The sequence below is a fragment of the Enhydra lutris genome, unplaced genomic scaffold (genome assembly GCF_002288905.1).
Source record: "Enhydra lutris kenyoni isolate GAN:26980312 unplaced genomic scaffold, ASM228890v2 scaffoldscaffold1, whole genome shotgun sequence".
Taxonomy (NCBI): Eukaryota; Metazoa; Chordata; class Mammalia; order Carnivora; family Mustelidae; genus Enhydra; species Enhydra lutris.
The window spans coordinates 5,462-25,859 of NW_019154085.1; the positions used below are offsets into that span (position 1 = coordinate 5,462).

At 42.1% G+C, this 20,398-nt stretch overlaps 2 pseudogenes; one reads left to right on the forward strand and one right to left on the reverse strand.

Annotated features, from left to right (window-relative positions):
* Nucleotides 1-524: 524 nt before the first annotated feature.
* Nucleotides 525-2,722, reverse strand: LOC111143497 (annotated as a pseudogene).
* A 9,153-nt stretch (nucleotides 2,723-11,875) lies between these two features.
* The window catches only part of LOC111143585, a 59,213-nt pseudogene continuing 50,690 nt past the window's right edge, over nucleotides 11,876-20,398 (forward strand).

The following is a 20,398-nucleotide window of genomic DNA, read 5'->3' on the forward strand; positions in this document are numbered from 1 at the left end:
ACCACATATAACCCAGAGGGTTCCATTCTCCTGGAGGCTGAGCTAGCAGCCACAACCAAGGCCTCTGGCAGTCAGGGGACTGGGGGTCTGACAGGCGGCTCGGCACACCCTTGACCCTGAAGCCCCATGGGACTTGGAGGGAAGACCCAGCCAGGGCCCATTCTGGCTCCACGGTGGCTGCAGGGCCACTCCCAGCCCCACCAAGAAGTGTCTGTTTAGAACCAGGGAGGAAACCTTTTCTCTCAACTGTTCTTTTTAAAGATGGTTGCTCATCATTGACACAGAAAAACATGACATAAAACTGGAGTTGTTCACAGCTGCCAATTACCCAGAAGTTATCAAAATGTAGTGACCACAAAGAGAAACTTGTGTCCCCAGGCTGACCTCCCGTATGCAGGTGCAGCCCCAGATGTTCAGGAGTCCTGGACATCTGGGCCTCACAGTCTCCCTGAAGGGGACAGAAGAAGGAACCTGCTCTGATGGCTCCACTGGCAGCATCCCTGGATGGAAATGGGGGCAACCCCTCACGTGTTCCTGGTGTCCTGGTGATTCTTGGGCACAGCCATGTATCTCAGCTTCTTCATGATGGGAGAGGGGGTGGTGTGTAGCCCAGCAGCTGCGGATCCCACAGATCCCAGCTGGGATGCGGATGCTGGGACAGCCCAGCATCTGCAGGTCCCACAGGTCCTCCAGGGGACAGTGCAGCAGCCACAGGTCCCACAGGTCCTCCAAGGGACAGCCCAGCAGCTGTGGATAACACAGGTCCTCCAGGGCACAGCCCAGCCACTGCAGGTCCCATGGGTCTTCCGGGGATAGCCTCTTGGTGAGTTTGTGGTCCAGCAGGTACCTGCTCAGGTGGCTCTTGTCATGCCACATGGCCTCCATCCCATTGGCAAGGTCAACCCCCATTGCATGGTGACGGGCCAAGGTCAGTCAGTGAACCTCCACCACCAATACCCCAAAAAAGGCCTCCATGTAGTTAGTGAATGTTGCCCTGATCCCTGGGGATGTGGGCCTGGGACTATGGCTGGCCCTCGTAGCTGAAGTCCTTGCAGGCTGCCCAGTAGAAACTGGGATACAGGGTGCCAAAGAGGGGGGACAGGATCTCCACACCCATGTGGTCAGAGAACTTCAGGTCTACGCCTGCAAACCAAGCCGTCCAACTCGAGGAGGAAGTGCTGCTCGCAGAAGCAGCTGACCGTCACCATGTGCTGCATGGACACATCCTGCCAGTGTGGGGCACCACAGACCTCGAGGACCACCACCCTCCAGCTCTCCCTGGGGGAGGAGGGGCACAAGGGCCCGGCTAGCAATTGGTCAGTGAAGATGTAGCAGGTGACCCTGTGTCCCACCATGAGGACCACTATCTTTCAGCCATCCTAGAGGGGCACATAGTCCTGGTAGCCGGCTGGTCGGTGAAGGTGTAGCAGGTGACCCTGTGTCCCACCATGACAGGCTTCTCCAATGCCTCCAAGAACAGGTCCAGGAAGCTATAGGGACAGGGTACAGGGTGTGAGGAGGTTCACTATCAGAGGCTGGCAGCAGGACCCCAGAGCTGGGGCCTGTGAACATGTACACCTTCCTCAAGGGGGCAGGCTCTGGACTGTTTTAAGCAACAGCCACTCTCCCAGCCTGTCCTCAGTGAGTCTGCCCATGGGGCCTCCCTACCTCCTGCTCCCAGAGATGGGGGCCATCAGTACCCCATCTTACAAAGGGGACTCTAAGGCTTAGATGGTTGGAAACCCATGCAGCCCTACATTTAAGTGGGGGGAAGCACACACACACCCAGCAGGCATGAGCCAGGTCATCAAGGGGCAAATTGAGGCTCAGCCAATGGGGAAACAAGCCAGACATGAAGCAGGAGGAGAGAACGGTGCTCCTGGCAGAGGCACAGCATATGCAACGGCTTAGACTCAAGCCTGAGGGACTTGTGGGAAACCACACTGCTGGATGCCCACAGAAGGGAGGGTCCCAGCAGGAGAGGTGAGACTGGGGGGGCGGGGGAGAGGGGAGCAAACCACAGAGAGGCCCAAAGGTTATGTTGCAAAAGGATCACTCTGGTTACTGGAGGAGAATGGGCTCTGTGTGGGCGTAGACAGGGAGACCCTAACGCTGACGTCCTGGGACAAGTGGCATGACTGACTCAGATGCTGATTTCCAAACTTCAGGTCTCGTGGAGCCAGAGTGAAGAAGGGTTGTCAGGTGCGGATAAGCAGGCACCTCCCACCTAAAGCCTACACACCTGCTCCGATTCCTGGGAGAAGGAGAGACACATGCTTGTCCTAAATGGTCATTCACTTCCGTATTAAGCCAGCCAATGCCCTTGTCCTTTTTGGAGAAGCAAATAGACTCTTCCAAACAAACACCCAACTCCTCGGTTCCAAAGGCACCATGGGTCGAGTTTGGTTCCCCCGGCCCCAGACTCCCACCGGGAGGACCCTCCTGAGCCATCCTGACAGCACATTCCCATCCAACCTGGGGCAACGGGGCACAATGCTGAGTGGGCCCAGCTCCAGCGGTTGTCACCACCACTCTTGAGCCTGGGGAAACAGTCTTCAGCTCAACACTCCGTCCTGCGAAAACAAACTGCAGTGCCTCACGTTTCAGGGTCCCTCGCCCAGCACCTCCCCACTGCCCTCAGAGCCAGCAGGCTGCAGGGACTCCTCTTCTGGTGTGTTTGCCACGGCAGCTCGGCACTGCCTCCAGTGGTGGCAAGCGGCATTGCCACGCCTTAAAGTGACACTCCCATCACAGCTCACCACGCCCTCCAGTGGCGACCGTCTTTAAACTCGCACCATCCCTTGTCTCCTACTGCAGCCCGGCACTGCCTCCAGTGGTGGCAAGCAGCATTGCACCCTACCACGCTCTTGCACACCACAGCTCACCACGCCCTCCAGTAGTGTGAATCAGCACTGCCCCGCCTTCCACAGATTCCTAATGCTGCTCACAAACCCTCCACAGGTCTAAAGCCACACTGGCACTGTCCCTCCAGACTGGGGACCTCTGGGCCACACCCCAGGACTCTGCCTGCCACCCAGGAGGACCGTGCAACTTATGGTTAGGGTTATGGTCTAGGGGCATGGCAGACCCTATCTGCTGGCGCTGATGCGGGCTCTCCTCAGGGCTGAGTTCAGGAAATGCGTCCAGCAGTGGGACAGAACTGAGGTTTGTGGCCAGGGGGACCATTGATGGTGGGGGTGGCTTTAGGGAGGCATGCAGGTTTCTTCCTCTCTGAGGGTTCTGCATAGCTCCAAATGGCATGGTTCCCTCCCATGTGATGAGCACAGTCCTGGAGTGTCACTGAGGTGTCCTTAATCTGTGGGCCTTGGGGGTCATGGCTTTTGGGATGGAAGCCAGAAAACCCAAACTAGGGCTAGGGTTAGGGCCTAGGGGCATGGCAGGCCTGATATGCTGATGCTGAGGCAGGATTCCCAGGGGGCTGAGTGGAGGGTTGTGCTGGGACATCAGACTCCGGGTTTGTGGTCAGGGGGACTACCAATAGTGGGGGTGTCCTCACAGCAGGTTGCAGGTTTCTCCCACTCTGAGGGTTTTGTGCAGCTCCAAATGGCACTGTTAGCTCCTGGATGTCAAGCAGAGTCCTGGGGTGTGGCTCAGAGGTCCCCAGTCTGGAGGGTTTGGGGGCCAGGTCTCTGAGGATGGTCACCTGAAAACCCAACCTCAGTTAGGGTAGGGCCTAGGGGCATGGCAGATCCGACTTCCCATTGCTGAAGGGTGTGAGTGGAGGACAGTGGTCAGACTGGGCTTCAGGCTCGGTTGTGTGGCCCTTGGGGCCACCAATGTTGAGGGTGTCCTCAGGGGTGCATGCAGGTTTCTATTATGCTGAGGGTTCTGTGCAGCTTCAAAGGGCACGGTTTCTTCCTAGGTGGCAGGCAGACTCCTGGGGTGTGGCTCAGGTGTCCCCAATCTGGAGACCTTGGGGACAAGGCTTCTAGGGACAGAAGCCTGAAAACCCAACCTAGGGTTAGGGTTAGGGCCTATAGGCATGCTGGGCCTGATCTGCCCCTGCTGAAGCAGGATCCCTGGGGGTCTCAGTGGAAGGCAGGGGTCAGATAGTGCAGCAGGCTCCGGGTTTGTGGCCAAAGTGGCCACCAAAGGTGGGTTGTCCTCAGGGGACATGCAGGTTTCTCCCTTGCTGACCGTTCTGCTAAACTCCAAATGGCACGATTTCCTCCTGGATGGCAGGCAGAGTCCTGGGGTGTGGCTCAGGGGCCCCCAATCTGGAGGCTTGGGGCCAGGCCTCTGGGGACTAAAGACTGAAAACCCAACCTTGGGTTAGGGTTAGGTCCTAGGGGCATGTCAGGCCCGATCTGCCAGTGCTGAGGTGTGATCCACGGGTGGCTGAATAGAGGGCAGAGTTCAGACGGTGTGTCAGGCTCTGGATTTGTGGCCAGGAGGGCGCCAATGATGGACCAGCTTTAGGGGGTCATGCAGGTTTCTTCAACTCTTAGGGTTCTGCACAGCTCCAAACAGCTTGGTTTCATCCCAGATGTCAGACAGAATCCTGGGGGGTGGCTCAGAGGTCCCCAATATGGAGGCATGAGGTTCATGCCCATCATTTCCTCTTGTTAGCTCCATTAGTCAAAATTTTAGAAGATTTGCTAACTTCCCTTTTTTTGGTTTGTCAACTCATTCCTCACTGTCATTCATCATTAAACTGTCATCTGTCTTAGTTGTTTTGCATGTTGCATTATCTTTAGAACTTTTCTTTATACGTTTATTTCCAGCCGGGCTGTTCTGTCTGTCATGGCCACAGTCTCCTGTAGCGGGGGAAAGGACATTCCTTCACTCTCCATGTAATCCTGTAATAAATCCAAAAACATTTGTACTGTGTGTGCTTCAAAAGCAAAGCCACTGGCAAGTCATCAATTGAGACGTGAGACAAGAACAAAGACATTCCAGGAGGAGGAGTCAAGATGACAAAGGAGTAGCAGGCTGAGATGACATCAGGTAGCAGGAGATCAGCTAGATAGTTTACCAAACCATTCTGAACACCTATAAATCCAACAGGAGATTGAAGAGAAGAGCAGCAATTCTAGAAACAGAAAATTGACCGCTTTCTGAAAGGTAGGACCTGCGGAAAAGTGAATCCAAAGTGATGGGAAGATAGACTGTGGGGGAAGTGGACAGCTCCCAGCAAGTGGCAGAGCAACAGAGCACAAAATCTGAACTTTTAAAAATCTGCTCCACTGAGGGACATCACTCCAGAGGCTAAGCGGGGCTGGAGCCCATGTGGGAACAGTGTTGTCTCAGGTCCTGCGGGGTCACTGAAGGATTGGGGGTGTCTGAGTGTTGCGGAGCTCACAGGTATTAGAGAGGGGAAGCTGGCTACGGAGACGGAGCCCAAGAGTGAGCTCTCAACTCGGGGTTACCTTAAACTGTGATCCGTGGCACAGTCAGACCACTACTATTTGAGCAGGGACCCCACAAGTGCCAGATCCACACCCCCCTGTAAGAGTGCAGGGATCAGCTGGGTTTGGAGACTCCAAGCAGGGCTGTGTGCCATAGACAGAGACGCTTGGTCACAGGCTGGGTGAGCTCGGAGCGCGGCAAGAAGCCAGGGAGATAAGAGTGACTGAGCACTTTTTTCTGAGGGCACACTGAGGAGTGGGGCCCCGAGCTCTTGGCTCCTCCGGGCTGGAGATTGGGAGGCTGCCATTTTCATTCCCTTCCTTCAGAACTCTACAGAAAGTGTTCAGGGAACAAAACCTCCCGAAAGCAAACCCGAGTGGATTACCTAGCCTGACCTCTGGTAAGGGCGGGGCAATTCTGCCTTGGGTAAAGACACTTGAGAATCACTACAACAGGCTCCTCCCCCAGAAGATCCGCAAGAAATCTAGCCAAGACCAAGTTCACTTATCAAGGAAAACAGTGGAATTCCAAGGAGGAGAAAGCAAAGCATGGAATTCATGGCTTTCTCCCCATGATTCTTTAGTCTTGCTAAGTTAGTTAATATTTTTTTGTTTTATTTTTTCTTATTCTATTTTTTTTAACTTTTACACCTTCCTCATTTAACGTTTTTTAAGTAGTTTATCTTAACAATACCTTTCATTTTAAAAAAATCTTTTTGAATCTTCATTATTATAGTCATATTTTATGCTTCATTGTATCCAACTTTATTTTTTGTATACACATAGGGTTTTTCCTTCTAAAAAAATTTGGGATACAACTTCTACTAATAGATCAAAATATACCCTAAATCTAGCACAGGGCTTTGTTCTAGTCTCCAACCTGAGCAAGTTCTTTCCACTTTCTTTTTCTTTCTTTTCCCAACCAACCTATCAACTCCTTTTTTAGAATTTTTTTTTTAATTTTCATCTTTATAGTCATATTCAATCCCTTCATCATGTTTACCATTATTTTGTGTGTGTGTATATATTTTTTTTTCTTTCTTTTAAATTTTGGGAGGTAGTTTTTTCTAAGAGACCAAAATGTTCCCAAAATTAAGTGGGTGGCTCTGTTCTATTCACCAGTCTAATATATATATTTTCTTTTTTCTTCTTTTTCTTTTTTTCTATTTTTATTTTTTTTTTCCTAAATTTCTTTTTACCCCCTTTCTTCCCCCCATGATTTGGGGTCTCTTCTGATTTGGCTAACACACATTTTCCTGGGGTCTTTGCCACCCTTTTAGTATTTTATTCACTCCTTCATATATTCTTATCTGGATAAAATGACAAGGCAGAAAAACTCACTACAGAAAAAAGAACAAGGGCAGTACTGAAGGCTAGGGACCTAATCAGTACAGACATTGGTAATATGTCAGATCTAGAGTTCAGAATAATGATTCTTAAGGTGCTACCTGGGCTCGAAAAAGGCATGGAAGATATTAGAGAAACCCTGTCTGGAGAAATAAAAGCCCTTTCTGGAGAAATAGAAGAACCAAAATCTAACCAAGCTGAAATCAAAAAGGCTATTAATGAGGTGCAATAAAAAATGGAGGCTCTTACTGCTAGGATAAATGAGGCAGAAGAGAGAATTAGTGATATAGAAGACCAAATGACAGAGAATAAAGAAGCTGAACAAAAGAGAGATAAACAACTACTGGACCATGAGGGGAGAACTCAAAAGATAAGTGATACCATAAGATGAAACAACATTACAATAATTGGGATTCCAGAAGAAGAAGAAAGAGAGAAGGGAGCAGAAGGTATATTGGGACAAATTATTGTAGAGGATTTCCCTAATATGGCAAAGGGAACAAGCATCAAAATCCAGGAGGTGCAGACAACCTGCCTCAAAATCAATAAGAATAGGTCCACACCCCGTCATCTAATAGTAAAATTTACAAGTCTTAGTGACAAAGAGAAAATCCTGAAAGCAGCCTGAGAAAAGAAGTCTGTAACATACAATGGTAAAAATATTAGATTGGCAGCAGGCTTATCCACAGAGACCTGGCAGGCCAGAAAGAGCTGGTGTGATATATTCAGAGCACTAAACTAAGCGAGAAAAATATGCAGCCAGAAATACTATATCCATCTAGGCTATCATTGAAAATAAAAAGAGAGATAAAAAGTTTCCAGGACAAACAAAAACTGAAAGAATTTGTAAACACCAAAGCAGCTCTACGTGAAATATTGAAAGGGGTCCTTTAAGCAAAGAGAGAGTCTAAAAGTAGTAGACCAGAAAGGAACAGAGACAATATACAGTAATAGTCACCTTATAGGCAATACATGACACTAAATTCATATCCCTCAATAGTTACCCTGAATGTAAATGGGCTAAATGTCCCAATCAAAAGACAGAGGTATCAGAATGGATTTTAAAAAAAATCAATATGCTGTCTACAAGAAACCAAAGTTCATGGAAACCCAAAGACACCTCCAGATTTAAAGTGAGGGGGTGGAAAACAATTTACCATGCTAATGGACATCAAAAGAAACCTGGGGTGGCAATACTTATATCAGAGAAATTAGATTTTAAACCAAAGACTATAATAAGAGATGAGGAAGGACACTATATCATACTCAAAGGGTCTGTCCAACAAGAGGATCTAACAATTTTAAATATCTACGCCCCTAACATGGGAGCAGCCAACTGTATAAACCAATTAATAACAAAATCAAAGAAAGACATCAACAAGAATACAATAATAGTAGGGGACCTTTACACTCCCCTCACTGAAATGGACAGATCATCCAAGCAAACGATCAATAAGGAAATAAAGGCCTTAAATGACACACTGGATCAGAGGGACATCACAGATATTCCACTCCAAAGCAACAGAATACATATTCTTCTCTAATGCACATGGCACATTCTCCAGGATAAATCACATCCTGGCTCACAAATCAGGTCTCAATTGGTACCAAAAGATTGAGATCATTCCTTGCATATTTTCAGACCACAATGCTCTGAAGCTAGAACTCAATCACAAGAGGAAATTTGGAAAGAACCCAAATATATGGAGACTAAAGAGCATCTATCCTTCTAAAGAATGAATGGGTCAACCAGGAAATTAAAGAAGAATTGAAAAAATTCATGGGAACAAATGATAATGAAAACACAGTGGTTCAAAATCTGTGGGACACAGCAAAGGCAGTCCTGAGAGGAAAATATGTAGCAATACAAGCTTTTCTCAAGAACAAGAAAGGTCTCAAATACACAACCTAACCCTACAACTAAAGGAGCTGGAGAAAAAACAACAAAGAATGCCTAAACCCAGCAGGAGAAGAGAATAAAGATCAGAGCAGAAATCAATGAAATAGAAACCAAACAAACAAACAAACAATAGAACAAATCAACAAAACTAGGAGCTGGTTCTTTGAAAGAATTAATAAGATTGATAAACACCTGGCCAGACTTATCAAAAAGAAAAGAGAAAGGACCCAAATTAATAAAATCATGAATGAAAGAGAAGAGATCACAACCAGCACTAAAGAAATACAAACAATTGTAAGAACATATTATGAGCAACTATACGCCAGCAAATTTGATAATCTGGAAGAAATGAATGCATTCCTAGAGACATATAAACTACCATAACTGAACCAGGATTAAATAGAAAACCTCAACAGACCCATAACTAGTAAGAAGATTGAAGCAGTCATCAAAAATCTCCCAAAAAATGAGAGCCCAGGGCCAGATGGCCTCCCAGAGGAATTCTATCAAACATTTAAAGAAGAATTAATTATTATTCTCCTGAAACTGTTCCAAAAAATAGAAATGGAAGGAAAACTTCCAAACTCATTTTATGGGGCCAACATTACCTTGATCCCAAAACCAGACAAAGACCCCATCAAAAAAGAGAATTACGTACCAATATCCTTGATGAACACAAATGTGAAAATTCTCACCAAAATACTAGCCAATAGGATTCAACAGTACATTAAAAGGATTATTCACCATGACCAAATAGGATTTATCCCAGGACTGAAAGGTTGGTTCAACATCCGCAAATCAATCGATGTGATACAATACAATAATAAAAGAACAAGAATGATATGATACTCTCAATAGATGCTGAAAAAGCATTTGATAAAGCACAATATCCTTTCCTGATCAAAATTCTTCAAAGTGTAGGGATAGAGGGCACATACCTCAATATCATCAAAGCCATCTATCAAAAACCCTCAGCAAATATCATTCTCAATGGAGAAAAACTGAGAGCTTTTCCACTAAGGTCAGGAACATGGCAGGGATGTCCATTATCACCACTCCTATTCAACAGTACTAGAAGTCCTGGCCTCAGCAATCAGACAACAAAAGAAATTAAGGACATCCAAATCAGCAAAGAAGAAGTCAAACTTTCACTCTTTGCAGATGATATGATACTTTATGTGGAAAACCCAAAAGACTGCACTCCAAATCTGCTAGAACTTGTACAGGAATTCAGTGAAGTGTCAGGATATAAAATCAATGCACAGAAATCAGTTGCATTTCTACACACCAACAATAAGACAGAAGAAAGAGAAATTAAGGAGTTAATTCCACTTACAATTGTACCCAAAACCATAAGATAGCTAGGAATAAACCTAACCAAAGAGGCAAAGAATCTATACTCAGAAAACTATAAAGTACTCATGAAAGAAATTGAGGAAGACACAAAATAATGGAAAAATATTCCATGCTCATGGATTGGAAGAACAAAACCGTGAAAATGTCTATGCTACCTAAAGCAATCTACACGTTTAATGCAATCCCTATCAAAATCCGATCAATTTTTTCAAAGAAATGGAACAAACAATCCTAAAATTTATATGGAACCAGAAAAGACCTTGAATAGCCAGAGGAATATTGCAAAAGAAAGCCAAAGTTGGTGGCATCACAATCCAGATTTCAAGCTCTATTACAAAGCTGTCATCATCAAGACAGGATAGTACCGGCACAAAAACAGACACATAGGCCAATGGAACAGAATAGAGAGCCCAGAAATAGACCGTCAACTCTATGGTCAACTAATCTCTGACAAAGCAGGAAAGAATATCGAATGGAAAAAAGACAGCCTCTTCAATAAATGGTGCTGGGAAAATTGGACAGCCACATGCAGAAAAATGAAACTGGACCATTTTCTTACACCACACATGAAAATAAACTCAAAATGGATGAAGGACCTCAATGTGAGACAGGAATCCATCAAAATCCTTGAAGAGAACACAGGCAGTAACCTCTTTGACCTCAGGTGCAGCAACTTCTTCCTAGGAACATCGCCAAAGGCAAGGAAAGCAAGGGCAAAAATAAACTATTGGGATTTCATCAAGATCAAAAGCTTTTGCACAGCAAAGGAAACAGTTAACAAAACCAAAAGACAACTGACAGAATGGGAGAAGATATTTGCAAACGACATATCAAATAAAGGGCTAGTATCCAAAATCTATAAAGAACTTATCAAACTCAACACCCAAAGAACAAATAATCCAATTGAGAAATGGCCAGAAGACATGAACAGACATTTCTGCAAAGAAGACATCCAGATGGCCAACAGACACATGAAAAAGTGCTTCACATCACTCGGCATCAAGGAAATACAAATCAAAACCACAATGAGATATCACCTCACACCAGTCAGAATGGCTAAAATTAACAAGTCAGGAAATGACAGATGCTGGCAAGGATGCGGAGAAAGGGGAACCTCCTACACTGTTGGTGGGAATGCAAGCTGGTGCAACCACTCTGGAAAACAGCATGGTGGGGCACCTGGGTGGCTCAGTGGGTTAAATCCTCTGCCTTCAGCTCAGGTCATGATCCCAGTGTCCTGGGATCGAGCCCCACATCCGGCTCTCCGCTTGGTGGGGAGTCTGCTTCCCCCTCTCTCTCTCTGCCTGCCTCTCTGCCTACTTGTGATCTCTCTCTCTGTCAAATAAATAAAATCTTTAAAAAAAAAAAAAAGAAAAAAAAAAAGAAAACAGCATGGAGGTTCCTCAAAAAGTTGAAAATAGAGCTACCCTATGACCCAGCAATCACACTACTGGGTATTTACCCTAAAGATACAAACGTAGTGATCCGAAGGGGCATGTGCACCCGAATGTTTATAGCAGCAATGTCCACAATAGCCACACCATGGAAAGAACCTAGATGTCCATCAACAGATGAATGGACAAAGAAGATGTGGTATATATATACAATGGAATACTATGCAGCCATCAGAAGAAATGAAATCTTGCCATTTGCGATGACGTGGATGGAACTAGAGGGTATTATGCTTAGTGAAATAAGTCAATCAGAGAAAAACAATTATCATATGAACTCCCTGATATGAGGAAGTGGAGATGCAATGTGGGGGGTTTGGAGGATAGGAAAGGAATAAATGAAACAAGATGGGACTGGGAGGGACACAAACCATAAGAGACTCAATCTCACAAAACAAACTGAGGGTTGCTGGGGGGAGGGGAGTAGGGAGACAGTGGTGGGGTTATTGACAATGGGGAAGTTATGTGCTATGGTGAGTGCTGCAAAGTGTGTAAATCTGGCGATTCACAGACCTGTACCCCTGGGACTAACAATACATTATATGTTAAATAAAAATTTTTAAAAAATAACATAGTCAATCCAATATTTCTCTAAACAGTGATTTCTTGAGAGTAGCAGTTTTTTTTTTCACATAGGGAGAACCAATTATGATCTATTAATATTTATTATCTATTATCTTTACTGCATAAACTCCCACTGATAACTTCTTGGGCTCATTTAAAACTTCTGTCTGTGACTATATGTCTTTCTGAAGGTGTGTCTGTATCTGGCACCTGTTGGGTAGTGGAGAGGAAGGGAGATAGGAGATTAGGCCTAGGAAGGAGCATTTATTATACTTGGACTTAAGTGGGATATGTTGAAGACACTGAAATAATATAGGATATGTTTTGTCCATAAATCTAGGAACATAAAAAAGCCTCATTACCTGATTGTGTTGGTAGTATAAACAAAAGAAATTAAGATTGAAACACTATGTGCAGAGAAAAAAAATAACCCTTTCTGTTTCATAAATATACCACAAATATTAACTGTCTGAACTAGTTGGAAATATAAGCATTTCATTTTCTTTTTGTTTTCCAGATGGCTGCATATTTTGGATTTTCTGTTGCTGCCACAGACATGAATGGCAATGAGTAAGTTTAAAAAGATGTTTCCAAGAACAGTTTTCCTGTCATGTTTATGAGTTCTTTACTAAAACTAAACATTTTTTTTTTTTGGTCCCCTTCCTGCTAATCTCTCTATAAGGACCAGTTTGAAGCAACCTTATCATGAATATGAGAAAACCTCTACATTGTTCATAATTGCTTTCAGTAGCTTTTATGATATGAAGGAATAAAGTAATTTTTATGAATTACTCATGGTTCCTTATAGGAGTTGGAAGAAGGTTTGAGTTTGAGATGATTCTATGCTTCAGTTTGGTTATTAGAGATACAGAAAGGGAAACCGAGTTTTATAAGAAAAAAAACTTTTTGTTTTTTTTTAAGATTTTATCTATTTGTTTGACAGACAGGAATCACAAGTAGGTAGACAGGCAGGCAGAGGGGGTAGAGGGAGCAGGCTCCCTGCTGAGCAGAAAGCCTGATGCGGGATTCAATCCCAGGACCCTGAAATCATGACCTGAGCCATAGGCAGAGGCTTTAACCCACTGACCCACCCAGGCGCCCCCCAAAAAAAATTGTTAATAGATGGAATTTGATCTTGCTTTGGTGATGAAGATTCTGTTCTTTTAGTTATGCAGATGTATTTATTGGAACACCTCTGTTCATGGATCATGGTTCTAATGGCAAACTCCAAGAGGTGGGGCAGGTGTCTGTGTCTCTGCAAAGAGCCTCAGGAGACTTCCAGACAACCAAGCTGAATGGGCTTGAGGTCTTTGCAAGGTTTGGCGGTGCCATAACACTTTTGGGATATCTGGACCAGGATGGCTTCAATGGTAAGATCAAAGTTCAGCAACGGTGGGTTCCTAATTTTGTGTCTACCCTCATCTACTGAAGTTCATACTAGCAGATCTTCCTAGAAAGAAGAGCTCAATTGACAGTGGCACACCAGGTTAAACAACGTTGCTTTTTTGTTGTTAAAAAGCAGAGGGAAAAAAAGGGATTCTCGGGAGTTATTATTCATATGGTCTCAAATTAGAATTTTGCAATAGTTGATTTCTGAAAGGAAATCTGCTTTCTCAGGGAGCCCATTGTAAAGTGGGGATTTTCTCTGTCCTGCTTAGCAGAAGCACCCTCCACTGTCCCATGTGGATACAAATGTAAAAACTGCACCAGGTACATCATCAAGACCGTGTTGACTACAACTGAATCCCTCAAAGGCTTGACTGGACATTCATATTTAAAGCCATAACTGTGTTGTGGCTGTCTAAGAAATTCTGAAGGTGGTCAAAACTCCCTTCGTGGGGGCAAGTAAAGAATATAAGCTAATTGTTTTATGATATTCCCATTTAATACTTTAATTCATATCTGTAGGTATCTTTAAAATCAAACTCAGCTTTTATTTTAGAATAAAAGCTAGATTACAAATTATCAGGACTTTAAAAAAAATAAATACTATTACAAAACTCTCTGGAGATCACAGAATAGAGTTGAGCTGTTGGTTTTTGAATAATTGATAATATATAGGAATATGCCCCTTAAAATTTAAAAAAAGTTACAAATGAAAGAGAAAAATTCAAAAATACAGTTGACTCATGTTTTCCAAGTAGTAGTGGAAAAGAAAACATTTTCTAGGCTCCAAAACAACCACTCCTGCCTCTTGGATAGTTTGGAAGTATCATTTCTGAGATTAACCCCAGATGTTTTCAATGTTAGTGAGAACTACTCACGGAAAAATCTTTCTTCCTAAAATAGAGTCCTAAAGATCTTTACTACCAAGAGGACATAAATGAAATGGAACTCTGATGTAAAGTTTAAAATAGAACTTGAAAAGAACAGCATAGAACAGATGAAGCTATCACTTATTGATAACAAAACTACCGAGAAAACACAGGGCCAAATTTGAGGTCCTATCTTGAATAAATGTAATGAGTTCTTTGCTATAGCAGGACCTTTGTCTATGGGTTTTCTGGGAGATCCTGGGCACGTTTGCTGTCACTTTGTCTTAAGGGTACTTCAGCCACTTTAAAGAAAGTTTCCTGAGTATCATGATCCGCCCAACATCTCATTCTACTTTCTGTATTTTTATCAAAATGTGTTATCTGTGAATATAACAATTATAAACAACAGATAAAAAATACTAACATTTTATGAAGATTTAACAAACAGATTTTACTTACAGATTTTACTTCTAGAGATGGATACCATAGAGGATGATTTTGTTCTTCCCAAGTTTCTTCTGGAGTCTTATTGTCCCAAATAGTAGATTGTGAATGATATGAGCTGTGTTTATGTAACTATTTATATATACTTACAGATTATATGTCTATATAATTCATATATATAAAATGAGCTATTAGTTATAACCTGGATCTTTTCTTTGTTCAAACCTGACAACATTAACCCTTTGTGGTGCCATTCATCTTCTATTCCTCCCTTTCTACTGACACCCCTAGAAAACCCTCGGTATCATCAAGAGGGATACTGAAAACAAAACAGTAGAGTTGTGTTCTATAATAATATGCAGTTTTTGTCAGTACCCCTCCAGAAAGAGGGAAAAAACCCAGAAAATAAAAACTGAAATGGTCAAAGAAAGAAATCAGTTGAGTAAAAAAGAAGGGCTTTCCAGACTGAACAGATGCCAGCCAAGACAGAAGGTGATTAGAATATATAAAATAATGAGAAGTTTAGAAAAGTTAAAGGTAATTTTTATTAAATGATTTCTCAACACTGGAGTTGTCTTTTGTGAAATTGTTGGGAAATTGTATTTTGATAAATACATTCTTAATGCATATATCAAGTTAGAAGTTATGCTCACTTTTAAAACTTAAGAAAGGTAAAAAGAGTCTTATGTAATTTAAATACTCCTTAAGAAAAAAGAATAACAAATCCTTAGTTGGTGTTTACTGCAGGCGGTGCACTGTTCTAAGGGCTAAAAATGAGAGGATAAATCAGAGCTCATTCATGCCCTTAAGGAATTTAGCATCACTAGGGGCAACTTTTATGTAAACAAGTCAACATTAGAATGCAGTCATCGCAGCATTTGACATGTTCCTGGGCATCATGGTCTTACTTAAAAGATGAGAGATCCAGGTGTCTGGTGTGTCAGAGGACGCATCGAGAAGGCTGAAAGCTGTTTGCGTATGTTAAGGTGTACTTAAGGCAGTTTGGAATGGCTGTCACCTAGGGGCTGTCACAGGCAAGTGGGACACATCCTTGCTCTTACGAAGGCTGTGTTTTGTGGAGGAACCATAAGATAAACACATAACGGGGAAATTCAAACAATAAAGGCTATGGGTTAAAACAAGCAACAAGAAAAAGCAGGTTAGTGTGATAGTGCCGAGACAGTGTGAGAGGAGGGAGTGCACGGGTTCGTTGTCAGGGAAAAAACCTTTCTGTTAAGATGACATTTCATCTGTGATGTGGATAAACAAAAGGAGCAAAGCTTGAAAAGCCTTGGAGCAAGAGATCTTAAGGCAGAGGGAGCAGAAGTATAAATCCAAAGATGGGAACTAGCTTGACGTGTTTAAGGGACAGAGGAAAAGGCCAGGATTGATAGAAAGTGTGAGTGAGGGGTAGAGCTGGGGGGTGGGGAGGTGGGGAGCGGTGGTGGAATGAACGGACAAATCGGGTTGTGTTTAAGGGCTTTGGGAAATAACTGAAGGATTTTCAGAGGGGAGGTGACATGACATTAACCTTTAACAGCTTTGAAGAGAGTGGATTTTAGGGGCAAGAACAGAAGTGGGAGCCAGTAGGTTACTTTAGGGATCCAGAGAAGGGATGAGAATGGCTTGTCCAGGATGGTACCAGCAGAGACAGGGAAGTGGACATGTTTATAATATATTTTAGAGTTAGAAAAGGTCAGAGTGACCATTTGTTTTGTTTTGTTTTGCTTTTAGTGAGAATTTCAAGCTTCTAATTTGTTTCTGTTATCTTAATAGAAGTTGAACAAGATTGAGATGAAGTCATAATTTTCAAATTTCCAAGCCAGACTGAATTCTGCTTCAAAAAACAAAAACCATGTACATCTAAATTAACTAGAATTTTGAGAGCTGGAATGAACCTGAGATGAGCATTCCGACATGTCCCCTTCTTTCCATTTTAAAGATGAGGTATTTTGAGGTCCAGAAAAGTTAAGTGATTTATCTAAGTTCAGACCCAGAATATCTGACTCCAAGTTAATGTCATTTCCACACAGTTTTGCTTGAATCTTCTTAAATTAGGTTGTTGCTTTTGAGTAAAGAATATGTTACAGAACTTTGAATCTGTATTTATTGTGATAAATGGGTTGTGTAAATACAGGTTTCTCCCCACTGTCCAGAAGTGTAGAGCCTTCCTAAAAGAACTTCTACCAGCAGAGGGGTGCCTGGGTGGCTCAGTTGGTTAGGTGTCTGTTTGTGGCTCAGGTTATGACCCCAGGGTCATGGGATTGGGTGCTGATTATGGCTCCCTGCTCAGCGGAAGTCTCCTTCACCTTCTCTCTCTCCCTCTGCCTTGCTCATGTGTGCTCTCTCTCTCAAATACATAAATAAAATTCTTTTTAAAAAAGTTAATAAACAGAAGTGGTGTAAAGTGAAGAAGCAACTATCATTAATTTATATGGAAACTTTTCCAGGCCCAGAAAATTTCCCAGACCCAAAAATCAAACTCTCTCAGGCTTTTGTGATCCCTTAGAACACGTCTTGCTAATGGATGCAAAAAGAGTTGAGATGAAGGACAGATGTTCACATGGTTCTGTGCTATGGTGGTTTGATGCTGAGATGCTGGGTGCAATTTCCCAGGAAAGCGCTTAGGGTGCCACCATTGCTCTCAGGGTGCACAAAACCTCCAGAGGGGCTCATTACAAAACAAACCCTGAAGGCTATTTTGGCTTTTCTTTGTAAAAGTGAATCCTCTTCAGGATTCTTAACTAGCAAAACAGGTACTAATGTAGGTCTTACCTAAAAGCAAGTGGTGGTATGTTTGGACAGCAGAAGCAATCTGTATTAAGATCTTCACTGTGTAAATAATAAGTACCAAGACTTCTTCTCTCCATCCTTGCCCTCCCTCTCCATCTTCCTTCCTTCTCCTCCCCCTTCTCCTTCTTCTTCCTTCTCTCCAAATCCCCCCCGCTTTCCCCTACAGATATTGCGATTGCTACACCATATGGGGGTGAAGATTAAAAAGGAATTGTTTATATTTTCAATAGAAGATTAACAGGCTTGAATGCAGCACCGTCTCAAACTCTTGAAGGGAAGTGGGCTGCCCGGAGCATGCCACCAAGCTTTGGCTATTCCATGAAAGGAGCCATGGATATAGACAGAAATGGGTATCCAGGTGCTTTCCTAGAAATACATAGAGTTTCTTAGGTTTTTCAGTCCTAATAGAAATAGTTTTAGTTACTGCTCTCCTGATTTATGTTATGAGTCATTTCCATTAAATACTTCAAGTAGGGGTGCCTGGGTGGCTCAGTGGGTTAAGCCTCTGCCTTCAGCTCAAGTCATGATCTCAGGGTCCTGGGATCGAGCCCCACATCGGGCTCTCTGCTCAGTGGAAAGCTTGCTTCCTCCTCTCTCTCTCTCTCTCTCTCTCTCTCTCTCTGCCTACTTGTGATCTCTGCCTTTAGAATAAATAAATAAATAATATTTTAAAAAAATACTTCAAGTATTGTTCATACCCCTGTTATACTGAAGGCACTGTTCTCATCACTGAAGGGGAATGAAGCAAAGACAGCTCTAGGTCCTGGGAGATTCTAATATGAAATACATACTCTAAGTTTCATCTGTTGTTGTCCTGAAGTTTGTAAATGAAATGTCAGAGAAAAATGTTGTAGAAGCTAGAAAGAAAAGCTGAATGTTCATTCTGACTTTTTAAAAGTCTGTTTGTTTGTTTGTTTGTTTGTTTGTTTTTAATGGTTTAGCATTTTTATGGACTTGACTAATCATTGATTTTTAAAAAATACATTATCTCTAATTCTCCCAGGAGGGCTGGTGAGGAATATAAGCTAGCTCATCTCTTTATTATATCATTTTATGAATGAGAAAAGAGACTGAAAAAAGTGATTTGCCTGTTGGTGTGAATCTGAGCAGGAAGGGAGGCCTTTTACTAGCTCTTACATACTTTGGAGTATTATAATGGATCTGGATCATAATGGGTCCATTCTTTAAATGAAATAATAATGCAGAAAAATAGGTGACCTTTATTGTTGAAACAGTTCCTATGAGCCCAATATACAGGTGTGTTGACGTGCTTTTAGAAATAGGGTAAGAAATTGATTTTTACATGTTAGTGTTATTTCAGGACATTTTTTGGTTATTAATGCAATATATTTGTTCTAGAACTTTTAGAAAATACAGCAAAGCATATCTTTCAATCATTTTTTCCAATGCATTCATACAATTTTTTAACAAAATTGAAGTATGCCTTAGGTTACTGTTAGTAGCATATTTTATTCACTTACAATCAGGAATGTTTCCCTGTATTATTAATCATTCTACTAAACATGAATTTTATGTTTCCCATTCTGTCAAATGTCAGCGTCATATCTTATTTAACTTTATGTTCGGGCATTTATATCCTTGCATGTAATTCCAGGGCATTACTTCCTTAGGACAAAAATCTAGAATTGCTGTGTCAAAGATATGCACTTTTTAAAAAGTCTATTGAAACATATTGTCAAATTACAATCCCCTTCCCTCCAAAAGAAGGTTTTACAATATTTTTTAAGCACTCACCAGAGTGAGTGATCATTTCCCCACATTTGTTCCTATACTGAGGGTCATCTGTTTCTTTTTTTTTTAAAGATTTTATTTATTTATTTGACAGAAAGAGACACAGCAAGAGAGGGAACATAAGCAGTGGTGGGGAGTGGGGGGAGAAGCAGGCTTCCCCCTGAGCAGGAAGCCGGATGCGGGGCTCCATCCCAGGACCCTGGGATCATAACCTGAGCCAAAGGAGACACCTAAGGACTGAGCGACCCAGGAGCCCCACTGTTATTTCTTTTAAAATAACTTTAAACTATATGATAGGTGGAAAATGTTACTTTGTTCTACTTTATTATTTTTAATTATTAGGGAGGGTAAGCATTTTTATTTATTTGTATATATATTTACTTCCATGAATTTCTTTTTACTTTTTCTTTTGCTTTGTTTCTATTGTGATGTTTTTGTTTGTCTTAATTTGTGGCAGTGCCTTCAATATTGAAGATTCTAACTCCTTAACATGCATATATTTTTCAGTTTGTCACATTTGTTTTTTGCGCATAAAAAAAGTTCTTATTTTTTATGTAACCCAATCTACCAGTCTTTATGGTTTCTCATGTATTTTTTTTTTATTATTAGAAAGGGTTTCCCCAGATTTGCCTTCTGTATACGATGAGATAGGGCTCTTATTTCATTTTTTTGTAGTCATGAACCAGTTGTTGCTATCTGCATTTAAAATTTAACGCATTTTATTCTTGTTAATTCGAATGCTATCTGCTATTATTCTAAGTATTCTACATATATGTAATGTGCTTTTTTTGTTTTGGTTTTGACACAGAGAAAAAATTTATAATGAAATTTATTTTTATAATGAATTTTATAATGAAATTGTAAAATCTATAAAACTTTTTCCTCTGAGGAGTACACGTATTTGGGTGATATGCATTTCCTTATTGTTGAAGTATCCATTAGAAAGATACTCGTCTACCCAGATGAAAGATTAGTTTTATGATAAGTTCTTGTCATTTGATAATAGCCTATTTAGAGCTTTGATATGTTTTCACCTTTTAGATATTATCTGATTATCTGACAACTACTTAATGAAGAATAGTTTTGAAACTATGTCTAAATCTTTATTCTATACACTGAAATTTTTTTAGAATGGTATGTGAATAAAAAATTTGTTATTTACATGTT